General features: G+C 38.0%; 1 long non-coding RNA gene across 1 annotated transcript; it reads left to right on the top strand.

The window, feature by feature from the left end:
- The first annotated feature begins 260 nt into the window (after window positions 1–260).
- Window positions 261–2,562, top strand: LOC136371640 (uncharacterized). Its single transcript, XR_010745385.1, has 3 exons — window positions 261–1,446; window positions 2,097–2,171; window positions 2,522–2,562. It is a non-coding gene; the product is annotated as an uncharacterized lncRNA (long non-coding RNA).
- The last annotated feature ends 11,721 nt before the right edge of the window (window positions 2,563–14,283 follow it).

Raw genomic sequence — 14,283 nt, 5'->3', positions numbered from 1 at the left:
TGTACTGGGAAAGCGAAAGCTTGATTAGCTCTTTTTATCATATCATTACTACAGGTTTTGCCCCATGAGAATTTATAGCAGGAGGTTTGTGCATGTTCTGTTTAGTGCACTTTGGTCTGGTGGGAAAGCTAATGCTGACCAGTGCTTATGCTTGTGAAGAGAGTATGTGCTGCTCTTTTCTTTACTCAGAAAGACAGAAGATGGAGAATAACTGCAAGGGAAGATTGTCTTAGGTTTAGCTTCCTCTTTGTTCATTTGCAGGGATATGACACTCTACCAGCAAACTTCCAGGAGACAGCTGCAAGTGACTGAAGACCTTATGGGATCTGGAGGCGAGCTGTTGGCAGTTCTGGGGACAAAAAAAACAAGGAGGTTCAGTGGTTCTGGCATTACCCAGGAAAGAAATACTAAATTTCCAGAGTTCCAAGATATGTTGCAGTGCATATTTTGGTGTTTCGTATGATAACACGAGTGTAGTAAAGCTGCAGCTAATGCTTTTGTGTTCATGCTTTCTACTGAGCACAGGAAGGCCAAGCTTGCTGTGTCCATTCATTTACCAATAATATCATAGTAACACCTACAGAGAAGATAGGAAAAATTCAGAAATTTCCACCTTAGATTACAAGATGCTGATTTAGGTGTTTTCTTGAGAAGATGAGGGTGAAAAGGAAGGTACCTTGGATGTGGTATGTGAGCAGCCATTCACGTGGCTGTGACAGGGCACAAGGCTGTGTACCATAGCTGGTTGTATATCACAGTTGCATGCCCATCACCTGAAGGCTAGTTATTAGAGAATCACAGAACAGCTGAGGTTGGAAGGTGTCTCCAGAGATTACCTAGTGCACTCTTCCCCCACTCCAGTTTTAGGAATATTTCTACAGAACAGGGAGTGAGTCCTACTTAGCTTTATGCTTTTGAAACCTCTAAACCTGTGATACTCTTGACAATATGACCTTTGCATGTAATACCTTGAAAGTTATTATAGTAAGATCTCCCTCTAGAAATACATATAATTCTTATTAATTCTCTAGCTTAGAAACTGGTGTAGTATTTGCAGTTGTTGTAAACTGCCCTTTGCAAATGGTTTCTTCTCTTCAACTGTGAATCTCAGGCTATATACAAAGCCAAGGGTATAGCCCACAGTTTGCATTAAGTAGCATTTGATTAGGTGGTAATAACATTAATTGGCACCCAGAATCAGTTGGCTGTAGGTGATCTGAAGTGATAATGCACTAGAGCCTCTAACATTCTAAGTCGAAATGCTCCCTTAGCCTGGGGAAACATGCAGGTGTTTGGGATAAAAGAGTGTTTTGTAAATGAAGGACTTGAACACTGTGATTCCACTTCATTGCTCCTCTCCTGATGCTTAATGTAAAATGATTACTTTATTGCCTTCTCTCTTCTGTGTTTTAAAAGTATTAGAAAATTAAACAGCAAACTTTAAAGGTAAAATATGTCCCAAGCTATTAAAAAAATTCAACGCAAAGAAGCAAAAAAGATACTGAATAACTAAAAAATAATTTCAAAACATTCCCGATTCAAGCCAGCATATCTATTACTAAAAGATACAATTATAAATGATCAATTCTTGATTATCTTGCTTGCCTTTATAACAATGAACCCCCTCAAAACAATTGCCTTTCCTGAAAGACTGTTTCAGCTTTGTGGATTAGGGGTCTTCATGGAGATAAAATATATGTATGCAGCTGGCAAAGCAAGTGTCTTAGTGAATGGTAATTGTTCCCCAATTCCCACAAATCCTTTCATAAACCTTAGGGCTCGTTCCTTTTTTAATGTTCTTTCTTATATTTCATTAACAGCTGAGCCATTACTGAATTATACTTGATATAATCAGGAGTTAGGCTTTAGCAAAAATAGCATTGCCAATTGAGGGGCAGTGAGTGTTCCAGTAATTTTGCACTCTTTGAAAAAGGAAAACATGAGAAAAAATATGAAAATCTCTAAAATTTGTCTACACTATATATGCCCATATAGAATACTGGCATAAAATTAAATTTGGCATTGTTGTGAAATTGCAGGCGTGCATTTAATGTCTTATTGTCTTCTCTGAAAACTTTTTTCCTGTATTTTTCAAGGCCCAGGACCACGTCTGGGAGAGATGCTCTGTGCATGTGCAATGACAGAACCAGAGCAAGCCTGGGGAGAGCAGGGTGGTCTTCTGCAAATAGAGAGCACAGCACTTGGTGCCTGAGTCAGGGAGAGCATGGCATGGGGTGGTCAGGCAGTACAGAGGGGGTCTGGCTGAGGTGCCTTTGACAGGCTTGTGCAGGAGTGTGGTCTGCATCTTGTGCTGGATGGGTGGACAGCACTCGAGCACACGGTGGAGGCGAGTGGTGTGATCTGCAGGATTAAACACATCCCTCTTCTTAAACATATGCACTGTATTTGTCTGTGGTCTAAATTATTCCCAGGGATTGTTCTGAGCAAGGGTTTGGTGTCCTCAGTTGTATCCCAGAATAAAATTGGTTTTCTTTATTTTTAAATAACAGGAAAGAACAAGCATAATAGAGAAGAACAAGCTAATAATGAAGACACATGAGGTGAGTAAAGCTGTGCAAGGAATAAAACAGCATTTAGACATGTAGATCAGTATTTCTTAAACTATGCTATCATAATATCCATGGAGTTCTGTGGGCAAATCATTTGTATAAAACACTGAAGAGAAATGTGTAGTGTAAACACAACAAAGATCTGATTCTTTTCTTAAAGACTACTATGCAGTTTACATAGCTTGTGATTCCCAAACAAAGACTGGTTTTGTCAGACAAGGAACAATGTGCATTGCTGCAGGCATGAGAAAGGAAAGCTGCATTTGGAAAGTATTACAATTATAATGGGAGTAGATTACGAAGTAGATAATTAATGGTAGAGATACAGGATCTTCCTTTCCCACTGGGATTCATTCTCACTCTGTTGGTGTAACTTATAGCCCTGAGGAACACTCTTTTTAGTTTCAAGACTCTCTTTTCTAATCTCTAGGTCTTTTAGTGTTTTATTGCCTTGGTCACAAGGTTCAAGGAGGTCACTCCAGAAGATATTCTCTGCAACGGATTAAAGTGACTCAGAGGAACAAAGTAATTTAGAAGTTTTTGCAGAAGCCTTCTTCCACCTTTAAACTAAAAAAGTGTTCTTTTCCACTCCTACAAGACCATTTCTGAAGTGTTTTGCTCTTCTGATTTATATAATCCTTCCTTCAGGAAGATCAGAAAAGAATATGTAAATCTAAATTGACTTATAAGTTCTGTCTAAACAATGGAAATGGTACATTAAAAAATGTACATGCTTGGAATGATGAATCAGTTAATGATATTATTACTGATAAATATAGTGTTGTTCTCTTCAATAACATTAAAAAATATAATTTTCTCCCCCCAAAAGTAAGTTTTGCTGTCACAAATAAGATTTTGGATGAAAAAACCTAATTGACAGAGAATGATACTTAATAGGGTAGATCAATGTGTGAGATTTATTCCTGAAAAACTTGGAATAAATATTGAACGTAGTAATTCACAAGGACTTAAGAAAGCAACACAAACATTGCAAGCAGACAAATAATTTCTAGATTTTGAATTGTGGTTTGAATTGACTGGTCAAGTATATAAACAATAAATAAGAAGCATAGCTTACTATATTCTTTAGATTATCTGATACAGATTGTTTTTCACTTAGTGTCTGGCCTCTAAATAGAAATCTTCCAATTTGCATGCTAAGCACATATATAAGAACAAGAGAAGACTTGTAAGTGGAACACAGCATCACCTTGAAGTCTTCAAAGTTATCCAGAGTCATCAAAACAGTAACTCAAAGTATCATCAAAGCAGTAAGCAGCATAGCCTCCATATAGCAAAATGTAAATAATTAGCAGAGAACCATCTGTAATGCATTATGAGCAAGTGTGTTCTGGGTATTGATCTATTAACGCATACATATATTAATGTAGTCAATGTGTTGGGATATGTCATGCTGTACAGACTGCTAAAAAAGAGGAAAACTATTTCAAAAGCTTTTATTTTTCCTGTGTACTCTAGCATTTCTGCCTTTTTTTTTTTTTGTCTTACATAATATTTATTTTAAAATTCATTGATTATATTCATGTGAAGATAACTTGAGTCTTTCAGTAGACCAATTGGTATGGCCTCCTGATAAGGGTAAAAAAGGCTTTTATCTTGTCATTCAGTCCCTTGTTGTCTAAAAAGCATGCATATCATCCATATACATACATCAGCATGTATTTCAGTGCAGAGTAAAAAAAAAAAATTAGGCAAGTTTTATAATTGCTGAGGTTGCTGGAAGAAAAGGTATATATATTCATGAAGTGGGCCCTGTACTTTGATGTTTTGCATAATATAAGCCCTAGAACCTCACCAAAAGACAGTCCTGCTTAGAGAAAAATGCTGACTATATTGTTTAATAAGAAAATGGAAAATATTATTGATTTTATAGTTAAATTATATATGCAGACTTATTTAAGATTGAATGATGTTTAATTCATAGCTGATTGTATTTATTTTGCAGAAAGTTTTCTGCAGTTCAGTATTACTGAAAAAATAGTATTTCTGCAGTCAAGTTTAGGGCTTGTGATATGGTAAGGTTGAACAGTGTTGAAATATGTAATCTAAATATACATAAAATTTGTGTTTTATGAATAGCATATACATATGGTTTCACCGAGTCCTCAGCATTTGTCTCTAGCAATTCAAACAGATTTTTTTTAAAACCAATCTTACTGTCAAATTTTGCATTTCAGATTCCTTTAACCTAAGTGCCATGGGGTATTTTTTCATGAAAAGGAAAAAAAAAATATCTAACTGGCATTTAGGAGAGAGAACTTCCCATGCCAGTGTTTCTATGGGTGAAGGTGAAGAAAGAGGACAGAGAAGCAGGAAGACAAACAGGTGCAGGTATTATCATATATAGGAAAGTGATGTGGAAGAGGGACTGGCCAGCACAAAGTTATTCAGGGAAACTTCATCACAACCAAGAAGCAGGTCACTTGTCTGGTCTCAAGTACTATTACAGGTTCTTAACCACAAGACTGTTTTCCTTCTTCAGTTGCAAATAATTAATAGCATTCTGACATTATAATTTCACTCAGTCTTCTTTCCTGTTGTGCTGGCTGGTGGTTTTCAGTGTAGCTGGTATCTTACCTCTTATTTTTCATTAATTGGTTGGCATTTGATTAGCCACCAGCCCCTCAAACCACAGGGAGTTTTCTATTTGAGCAAGCTGAGGTGAGAATTGAGTCCAATATAAGTCATTTGAGTGCAGCTGAGCTGGAGATTCAAGGTGTTAAGTACTTACTGAAGACTGTTCTTATAAATCAGGTCAGTCTATGTGTATACAACTGTGCAATTTGAATTAATACACTTCTGCATGTGCTGTATTTTAATAGAGCTGGACAAAGGAGGTACAGTAAGGAACTGAGTAACTCAGGGAAAGCTAAGCTGCCTTAATGCCAGTAGGATAAAAATCTTGCCATATTTACCTTCAGTGTAACCAGACAATTTTTTATAAAATTAGTCTACCCTCAATGTGAAAATGGAGGTAATATGGGACATTAGGTTTGTTGCTGTGTTTTTGCTTCTCTTTGCAACTAACATCTTGCTTTTCTCCCTCAGCTAATATTGAGTTGAGGACACCTTATAAGAAAAGAAGTTCTACAGATGTCTGCTCTGTTCCCTAAAGAAAGATTTTATTTTTTTTAAAGGTTTTTGCTTTCGATTTTGTTTTCTTTATATGTGGTAGAGCAAAGGGCTCCAATTCACTTCTGGCTGGTGTTGAAAAGGGCTTCTTACAGTCTGTCTCCTTTTATGTTTTGTACCCTCTGCAGTGCTCCTTTGCTGCCTGAATATTTACTGCGTGGCGGAGGAACAGAGATCCCATAAATGTGAAACAGTTTGCAATGTTTTGGAATCAAAATACTTTAGCACTAAAGCTTCCTGTTTTTCTAGCACTATTGGAAGAGAGGAGTCCGTAAATTTGTAAAGCAAGTCACTAGTCTGAATGTCATAGACGTGACTGTCATACAAATTTGGAAACTGATTTACAGGCTGAAAATGTTGTCAATTGAGCTAGAGTATTATACCTGAAGTAACTGCTCACCCTGCATTATTCAGAAGCATGTATTTATTAAAGAAAAACAAGTTGAGCTCAAGTTTGGTTTTTTGTTAAATTTAAAATGGGGAGGAAACAGACAATTAATCAGTCAGAGCTTGTAAAAATGATTTGTGACTAGAAAAGGGAAGGGAAGGGAAAAAAAAGATGAGGGGTAAGAGGTAAACATTGTACTCTGCAGATTGGTTGTGCTGTATTCTGAAGTAAACTTGTCCAAATGTGTTATAAATGTGGTAGCTCAATAAAAAATGAAGAGAAAGAGAGTACAAGCAAAAAAATTAGGTGAATTCATAGAGTCGTCTGTATTTAAGTGAAGTGGATGCTGTAATGCCCACATATCCTGTTGTAATGAACATTGCTTCATTATACTGGTGTAGTAAATGTTTCTCATTTCCAAGAACAGAAGAGGGTATCTTTCTGTGGGGGAAAAAAAATATATTTATTAAACTGCAAGTTGCCAGCATGCAATTCTTGACAACCACATACACACACACACACACGCATACATATGTATAGAAAGCATAAAATAATTAAAATACTCCTGAACCCATGCATACAATTTCATTTTTGTTAAATTCATTTCATCTGTTATAGAGAAATGCTGTTTAATTTGAATGAGGCTGTGAATTTCGCAAAATGAGCTGGTAATAGCATTTTACTTAAACTTATGGCATTTCTGTTCATATTGTATGGTTCCAGGAATGGTTTCTTTATAATTAAAGTGTCAAAAACCCACATTTGAATCAAGAATGATGAAATTAATTCAGGATGATTTGCTAAAGAATAATAACTTTAAACTTTCTCCCTTTAAACAGAATTGTTTAGGCTCTCTCATCAGCTGTCCAGGGTTTCCTTATTTCCTTTTCTAGCTACCCTAGAAAATGAACTGGTCTGTTACAATGCTTTCTTTATTTCCATATGCTCTGCATATTACACACATTTTATGGGTCAATTATTGGAGGCTGTTGTACCAATGGTCTACATGAGCATCAGTAAATATTTTTTAAAACATTGCTGAATAGGTAAGAAGATGCAACATATTGCACCTCCAGTACAGAGACTGAAAATCCAAATTTTTTGCAGAAATGTGGAGACTTCCAGGAATCCAAGCTGATAAATGTGAATTTGTTGGCATGTTGAACTTGACTCCACAATATTTGGCTTATTGGTTCACTGCTGAGCACAGGATGGTACCTCTGGCCTTGATTCAGCAGTCTTTAAATAAATGGATAAGTGCTCTGCTGAATCAGGGCCAGACTAGTGCAGTGTCAATATAGGGCATTTTGGGTGAAAGAAAATGTTGACCCCAGGGGGTTGATTTCTTCTTCCTTGTAGGGGAACAAATCTGAAATAAATACACCGAAACATTAGTGGGAAAGAAGATGGACTGAAAAGTTTTACCTAAAATTAACTTTAGGTTGTATGTTCAGAGCAACAGTGCTCGTTCCATGAGAAGGAAAAGATATGCTTGATCTTCAGCATTATTTTTTTAATTACTCGCTGGGGTTGTATATAATAAGGGTGGGATTTGCTGCACCTTAATGGCTATCTGAAAGCTGTCTGGTCTGAGCTTCTGTAGTTGGAAAGAGACAGCCTCTCTCTAGGAGCTGATTTATCCTGTTGTAAGGTACGTGTGGTTAATTACCCCCAGAGATGCTGCTGCATGGAAGAAAACTACTGGACCCTGATCAGACAGAAGTGAGGTGAGATAAAGAAGATGCTACCTGACTAAATGAAAGAAAAAAGTTTATTACACAGGTGTCTGTCTTGTCTATTGCCCAGCAGAATTAAGACATGAAACAAAGGGGAGAAATTAGGTTTACAATTTACCCCTGTGCCTGTGTGAAGCAGGTGTCTGAATGCGAGCCAAATAGCCAGCCCTTAGATCCAGCTTAATTTCTGGAGAATGACTGTCGTAGCAAAAGCTCCCAGTGTTCCTCACATTGACCTAGTTTTCAGTCATCTAGTGACTCTGTGCTAATGTGACCCAGTATTTCTTTGCAGTTCCCTGTCTGGTGCATTTAGATTTTTTCCTTTTTGTTTACCATTGGTGTCTATACTCACCAGGCACCTAATCCTGCAAAGTCTTAAGTCCTACAGGGGAGGTAAGGGCTGTTTTTTTTTCCTCATCTACCAGGAGTCAGGCAGCCCCATTTCTCCCAAGATTAGACTGGATAAGAGACAGGTAAGCATAAACAGCATTGTAACTGGTTTTAGGATCATACCCCAGCAAAGGTCAGGCATAATGGTGCAGTGAAAATAAAGCATTTTGAGTCATTTATTCCTTTAAAAAGGTTTGTATCATCCATGCAGCTGCAGAGCCATAATGCTTTCATTAGAAGTCACATCTGTGCTGAATTAAAACAGGAGCCTTTTCCAGCCAAGGAATATTTGTCAGCTTGAAAGTTTTTCTCTTAGCTCCTGAAGCTTTTTTCCAAAATCCACGGGCTAAGACAGAGAGCAGACCTTGTCACGAGCTGGTACCGAGGTTTAAGTACATTCCTGCTCTGTTATTCACCGTCTGGCTCCAATTTAGAGGTACATCTCCCTTGTGTTCACTTTATTAACCTACATATGACTGGCTTTTTTGTTTAATGTGGAAATGAAAAAATAGACGCTGGGCCCAAGAAAAGTAGTCTGAAAACATCTTTTTCCAGATTTTCTGTTCCTTGTGGCACATTAACCACTTGCAAAGAATGGTGAAAAAATATATTTTAAAAGAATTTTTTCAAGAGCAGGAATTTTTAGCTTTATGTGAAAAGATTTAAGCAATCAGAAAATCTTAGTCCTCTCATCTCCCCTATCTTTTTTTATCCCATTTACCACTTTTTGCGAAAACTGACTTCAAAGATATGGATGTACCAAATCAATTAAAATTTGCTAAGTGGATAGAAGAGGATAGCCAAAATTAATTCCTTAACTGAGAGTGTGTCTGCAGCACGAGCCCAGCAGCTGTGTGCTGTGTGGCTGCACTAGTGGAGGAACAGATGTGTTTTCCTCAGCACACTGCTGGATGCCTGTTCCACAAAAAGCCACCACACAAGCTACTACTGGTTTGTCCACCTGATGGGGATGAACCATCCACCATCCACATGATGGGCAAATGGGAGGACTTGAAGGAAGAACTGAAGGTGTTGTGGGAAGATCTGTGGTGGATGTGAATGTAAGTGTGGGTTACTGGAAGAAATGTTTAGGACAAGAGGCTTTGCTGGTTCTGCAGTTCACAGACCAGACAACTTAGGAGAGGGGTAGAAAGCTTCAAAATGTGTCTTTTCAGTGTGATCACTTCAGTTAGAAAAGGACAACAAGCAGCTGTCTGTACAACAACTGTGAACAGGGGGCCCAAGTAAGTTTGGTTTCTAAAGCACAACAAATTATCTTTATTTGTTTACTGAAATTTTCTTTTTAAATGCAACAGCAGCAAAGCTTTGAGAAATAACTAGGAAGAAAAAGACAGGCATATCTTTATCAACACTAGTGATAGCAAATAGTGCAATGGACAAGAAAGGTAACCTATGCAACTGTGCTGTCCAGGAACCTCTGGTATTATCCAGGATTCCTTGTGCTGATCTTTGAGAAGAAAAATGCCCTGCCGTTCAAGGATCTTTATCTGTTTTTCTGGGTAAAATAAACAAACTTCCACAATTAGTTGGGCTTTTAATGCGCAACATACATAATATATTTGCATAAATCCACTATTTATCTATATATGTGTATACATAAAACCTGAAGTGTGTCTTCAGTCGTTTAAAAAAGGCCAACAAGCAAAAAGATCAGATTTTATTTTAGAAACAATGGCATTTCAACTATATTTTCCCTTTCTTAATCTAACTCCCCACATTGCTGATGTGGATGTCTTCCCCAGTCACAGAATTATGCTCTTATTTTTCCCAGTAAGGACTGGGAAAAGAGGAATCTCAGAGGAAAGGTTGTACCAAAGTTTCCTCCAGGTTTTTGGCTGTGCTGCTTCACAAGGGAAATATTTTGTTTGAAGAAGATATTTGGATGTAATACAAACAGTGTGAGGAGCTTCCCTCTCTGCAGAGGAGAAGGGGAAACCACCTCCAATTCTTTTTTCATGAGACGTGGCAGATTTTCAGGATGTGTTTAACAGCGCTGTGCTGAATCTTGTATCCTGGAGAGAAGTTCTGGCTTCATGGGAGCTCCCATTAGTGCTCCTGCCAGCCCCTGTGAAGTCAGGCAGAGGCAGGACTCCCAGGAGCAGGGAGGAGCTCATTTCTTCCTCAGTACTCTGGAGTGTGGTTTGTGGGGGGGTTTCCTCTAGAGCTTGCATCATGCCAGGTCTCTGAGTTCATGCAGCTGCAGTTCTCCCTTCCTCTCTGTTGTAGAATAGATAACTTGTTTCCACTGAATATTTTTATACAAATAAAGTTAAGGAAAATACCCCTGAAGGTAACCTTTGACTTAGGTGTTCCCTCAGGGTTGATTGCTTAACTTTCTCCTTCTGAAATTATTTAAAAGGAGAAGAGGATGGAGATAAATGTGAGGGAAAGCAGCAATATTCTAAGCAAAATGAAGGGTATTGAGAAATAAAAGTTGATAAAACACATTTCTGACACAGTCCAAGCTGGATTTGCAATGATGCAATTTCCTTCACCCTGTAAGGTTTCATTGCCCCATTTCTCTTGGGAGCAGAGCAGGAGATGGGCAGTCTATGCCCATGTTTCTTCCAATGGATATTCTTGGAGTGGTGATGACAATCAATATTGAAGCAGACTTTTATATTTCTAGGTTCCAGTAATTGAGAGTTTCTGAATTTAACTGTCAGGTGCAAACATTACAGAGGATGAAAGGATTTCATTATTGCCAAGTTGCAATATTGTTCAGAATCCACTGTCTCTGGAGGCTGACTGGGCTCCTGTTCTTCTTTCCTTGCAAATTAAAGGAGAGGACTTCAACAGAATTCTCCAATACATTTTGGAGAAATTGCTAGCTTTTGCTAGCTAAGAATAGGCATCTAAAAATTAGAGAGAAGTAACGTAAGTTTAACACTGATGTCTGTAAACTCATAGCAGTGGAAATTTGTATGCTGAAAAGCTGTTAATTCAATGTTTGTTTTATCTTACTCTTTATTGGATCATTTTAATTTCCAATAAATTTAGCCTTTAGAGCCTCTGAACTCAGGAAGAAGTAATTATTTGTTTAACAATAAAATAGTTTTCTTTATCCCCGCCTTTCTCCTTGTGCCTCATCACACAGGAGGAGTGGGGTGGTGGGACAGGGGTGTGACTGTAACAACTCCTGCGCTGAAGAGGAGATGCAGATCATCTCCTGGAGCTATTAATTTTGGATCATTGCCTTGACTTGTTAACCACTGGAAATAGATGCAAGGTGGATGCTGCTGTCTGATGCAACTTTGCATGATGGAATAATGTGTGTTGGTGAAGACTTGGGTGAAACATCTTCTTCCCTGACAAACTTACTGTGAGGAAAGCACTGGCAGAAAAGCTCCATGGGGCTTTCCTTGTGAGTGTTCAAAGAACAAGGCATTTCCCTGTTTACACCCCTGGAAGAGAGAGGGCTGAAAACCTAAAGCACATAAACATGAAATTAGAAAGAGTTATCTTCATGTTTGCAGGACCACAGGTTTGGTGCTTAAAGGGTCTGGAAAGTGGAGGTAAGAGATCCTGGCAGCCCCAGGCCACCAGTGCCCAGGACACTGGCAGTGTTTTGGTTAGTTAGCCAGGAAGTCAAGCAGAAATGTATGATCTTGAACCTTGATCTTCTTTAGGTAGGGGAGGTTGGTTCAGGTGTCTTTCCTCTGTAAAGTCACTGACTTCTGGGTGGAACTTTGTATGTTTCACACCATTTTCAGTTAAAACTGCTTGAAAGTGGTCAAGTTGGTTCTCGGCAGCCAAGGAGGACAAGGACTTCTGGGAAGGAGGTTACTTGCCTGTAGGTGCTTGGGCAGGGTTTGTGGGACTGGTATTTTGAACAACAGCATCTAGACTTATCAAGTGGATAGCTTAAAGGTCTGGATCTGAGTAAAAAAGCACTTGCTTTTCAAAACTTCAGGTGTTTTCCCTGCATCTCCAAGTACAGGTGCAGATTCCTCTCCTCAGAAATGCAATGTTGCACCCACTTGCTTTGCAGTTCTCCTTATCTGTCATCTGCTAAGGATGTCCCATACTGTTTGCATGTCTGTCGGACAGCTGTGTTGAGTGATCAGGATTTGCATTTCTGGACATTATTTGGGACTAAGAAAGGTGATGTTTCTGTAATTTTTCCTATCTGTAGGCTGCACTTTACCACTCGTTTTCTCAGAAGAATGTTTTTGACCCCCATTTAGTTTTCCTTGCAATGGACTTTTGTCTAAAATTAATGCATACCAAACAAGTAGCCTGATTAAAAAGGGAAAAAAAAAAAAAAAAAAAAAAAAAACAAACAAAAAACCCAAACCCAAAACCAAACAAAAAACCCCAAACAAACAAACAAATAAAAAAGGGAAAAAAATGAAAAAGAAAGAAAGAAAAAAGCCAACCTAACAGCAAAGTAACTGCGACAATAATAATAAAATCCTAGTTCTTGCTAGGTTGCAATCTCAATCCAATCCACTCTGACTGTAGCCGTGGCAAATTGCTGTCTGAAAATGACTGCCCTATTCATCAGTTAATATTGTTAGACAGAAAGCTACAACTGTACCTATCAGTGTAACTAAATTAGAGCAGGTTCACATAAGGCAGGCACACATAAAAATGTACTTATGAAACAGATGTATCCCTCAACAGGAAAATGACAGCAATTCTGATAAAATGCTTTTATTATTTACTTTCAACAAGTATCTATAGCTGCAGCTTGACTATTGTTGAATCATTTCAATAATCTCGTTATAGGCCTGGCAATAAAAGGAAAAGCACTTCAACACAGTGAAATGGCCTGGCTTCTGACATCTTCAGTGGCATGTCAGTGATACTGTGACAGTTTTTTAGCTGTCAAAACAAACAGCAGCATTATTTATCCAGGTGATGAACTGTTTCAAAGCCGAGCAAATCCCTTGTGTGGAAGAAGGCAGCTTGCAGAGGTTGGGCCCTGCTGGTAGGGATGGATGGATGGATGGATGGATGGATGGATGGATGGATGGATGGATGGATGGATGGATGGATGGATGACTCTAGTGTGAGGGAAGCCTCAGTTCTGCTGGGTGCAGGGGTTGCACTCTTGTCTCTTGGAGGTACACACAGCAGTGTGAAAGATTACATTTGGAAATTAAAAAATTGTTTTGGTCTTAAACTAAGGCAAGTGTCTGCCTGGTATTTGCAGGCTTCTGCTTCTTATATGCTGTAAAATTTATGGCCAACTAAGTTCTTCTTAAGCTATTAGTGCTTAGAGCATATCCTGTTTTCAGCCTAAAGTTTTTTGGATATGGATTGTGTGCATTTTGAAAATGGATGTAAAAGGAGATGGGTAGTTAGCATTTATGCATTCAGTGTCTTTCCAGGTTTTCATAGATTTCAGAAGAACTGTGAGATGATAGCTAAGTATATGCACAAAGCACTGCAGTTGGCAAGTATAGAAGTATCTTTTGCTATCTATAGGAACACAGAAAATTAGACTCAGTGGCTTGAATATAGTCATGTAGGTTGTTTGTAGCAAACTAAGGACTATCTTTAGAGTATTTAATTTTAATCTGCTTCAAAATAAAATTGATTCCACTTCAAAAGTGTGAAATAGCTTGTTTTCATTTGTTCTCAAACTTGCAGAAATTTTCAGAGCAGAGAATGAGGTTCAGAGCATTTTGGAACAGGAGCTGAAAATGTCTAAAAATGTTCAATAGTGGACAGTATCTATGAGAAGTGATATGAAATGCAAAATCTAATGTCAAAAAACCTGTTCTGATTCTTCTGGTGATTCTGGAAATTGCTCCGGGTGGCTATAAAAAATTTACACTTTAGCAGAATATGTTAAATGACAAGCTCTGGTAATGGAAGTGCAACATTTCTGTAGCAGCATCGCTTTACTTTTTATTGTGTATATTATTGTAAATAGTAGAACCTTTATTTTAAAGTTTCTGAATATTCAGTGTAAGAACATATGGCAACTGAAGTCTTAAGCTTTTTAATCTTTAATATATTCCTTATCATAATATATATAATAATAAGGATCTTGCAGTGAAATTTACTATAAAAG

This window comes from Sylvia atricapilla, chromosome 1, assembly GCF_009819655.1.
Source record: "Sylvia atricapilla isolate bSylAtr1 chromosome 1, bSylAtr1.pri, whole genome shotgun sequence".
Taxonomy (NCBI): Eukaryota; Metazoa; Chordata; class Aves; order Passeriformes; family Sylviidae; genus Sylvia; species Sylvia atricapilla.
Note: the sequence above shows the minus strand (reverse complement) of the source record. Positions and strands in the feature narration are given on the sequence as shown.